Source organism: Morone saxatilis, unplaced genomic scaffold (genome assembly GCF_004916995.1).
Source record: "Morone saxatilis isolate NCDOM2014 unplaced genomic scaffold, NCSU_SB_2.0 Contig21, whole genome shotgun sequence".
Lineage (NCBI taxonomy): Eukaryota > Metazoa > Chordata > Actinopteri > Moronidae > Morone > Morone saxatilis.
The window spans coordinates 6653572-6655867 of NW_023339774.1; positions in this window are offsets into that span (position 1 = coordinate 6653572).

Sequence of the window (2296 nt, forward strand, 5' to 3'; positions counted from 1 at the left end):
ATTTCTTTCGAAGTTTAACTCATAAAAAGTTACCAGGAGTTGGTCTGCTTAGAATCTGTTTGGTCACCTGTTTCTTCTTCCAACCTGTCCCTGTCAGCGATTGGTCGGATTTATTTTAATACGGCCCCGCCCACCAGCGCCGTACTGTATTCTGATTGGACACGCCGGACGCCACTAACAGGTGCCTTGAGCCCCGCCCATCCCCAGTGTCTGTCGGTGCCCTCAGGTTGTTCGTCAGTCTGAAAAGCTGTGATGAGACTTTTAATAATGGCGTGGCCGTGGCGGGGGACTGCCGGTCTCTGCCCAAGTCCAGCATCAGAAAACCACCTGTAAACATCGACTTGGAGCTTACCGACGGTTTGAAAAGTAAATTAATGGGCGTTAAAATGACGCCGGGCAGAGTAAATCTCCGCTAAGAGCCTGCTCTACAAACTGTGAAACTACTGGATTGTCGCTGGAAGCGCTTTGCCATGTCGTTACTGTGTGTCAGAGGTAAGTTTGACTCTTTTTTGTTCTCTTATTTGTTTTTACGGTCAAAAACGACTTTCTGTGTTGGTTTTACACGTAAAACCTGAGTTTGTTGAATTGAATCAGATAATGTCAAAGACATCTTACAGAACAGGTTCTCTGGCAGCAGGCATCCTGCCTACAAAAGTGGCTTGAACATTTGTCCTGTCGTGATTTTACGTTTTAAAAACCCCAGTGTCTCTACAAGAATAATGAATAACAATAAGTATAGTTTAGGTTGTTTTTCTAACTAGGATATGATATGTTACCACCTGTTTTATTGGAGCCTTCCATAAGCGACCATACCAGCTGTTTGAACCACCGCAGAACTGTGGTGCATACTGACTTTGAGATAGCACATAAAAACAGTAGCCATGAGTATGATTCAGGTTGGGATGATCCCAGTGCAGAATAAGACTTATAGATTAGGAGACAAATACACAGATTTATAAATTGTGAATTTAGGGTCAATTAAGGCTTAGTGGTGGGTTTTTTAATTTGGCTGACACATATATTACTTTTGAATATATGATAATAATAAAAGCTCAATTTCTTTTAATAAAACCGATGCCAGTACTCTGGTGCAGGGGCCCTCTTGGGACCACCTTAAGGTTCCTTTGGGTGCACACTGTTGAATTCAGTGGATGACTAAATGGCTGAGCTTTTACTATCCCCTGAATCTTATCTTCTTAACAGTAGTAGTGTATTAATTGACATTTTTATTTTTCATATAGGAAAAAGTGTTTATTATAAGGGTAACTGTTAACATAATAAACACGTTTTTACAAACAAAAATAAAAATCTAAGAAATAAATGATGCAAAAAACGTGCATGGGTCCAAATAGTAACAATGTAATGATTGACTTTGTGCATGTAGCATCTTTTAAATACAAGATTAAAGTCTTCTTTACATAGACACATTTTGAGGCCAAAACAAAATTAAATCATGCTGGGGCGGGTTAACACGAAAAGGATGAGGAGGACAATCCTCGCCTGCACAAGCATCCTTTACAGCAGCAAAGCACATTATGTAATATCCTATTTTGTGACAACAAGACTGATGCCCAGCAACTGTGTCCAGTGCTGCCAAGAGGCGGAAAAAACGGCAGAAAATCACGCTACAAATTCAAGGCAGAGCTGCAGGCTTCGTTCCTTTTAACCACACATGTGCGCACATCTGTATTTATCTATAGTCCCTTGCCAAACTTCTTGTAACACAGTGTTTCATATAAAGTGATATTTTCATAATTTAAAGAGAGAGCTTCAATGAAAACACTTTTCTTCCTCTTTTTATTTTATGTTAATAGGATAATTTCTTCATCTAAATAAGACTTGTTTTAAACATTTTCTCTAGTGTGTATCATAGGAGGATTTTCTTCGTGTAGTTAACTGAAGTGTGAGTCAGGAGTCAGGATATAGTGATAAGAAATACATGCCATTAAAACGCTGTAGCCCTTTTACAATGAATATACTATTTCAAAGACAGCAACATTTCCAGCTTTTAAAATGATTAAATTCTGCACCCAGTTATCAAAGAAAGGCCAGTATTAGGACTAACATAATAATATTGTATTTCTACCTGTCAGTCCCATCTCTGATCTCTAGTACCCTCTCCTGTGGTTGTTCGATTACCATCTGTCTCCTTGGTGGCTGTCTGTCAAATTGATGGCCTCCTTCTCAGAAATGATGCGTGAAATATCATCAAGCATTTGGATCAAAAAATGAACTTTCGTTGGTTAGAGGACTTGAGATCAGAACCAAGTCCAAACCACGTGTTTGCAGCTTTTTT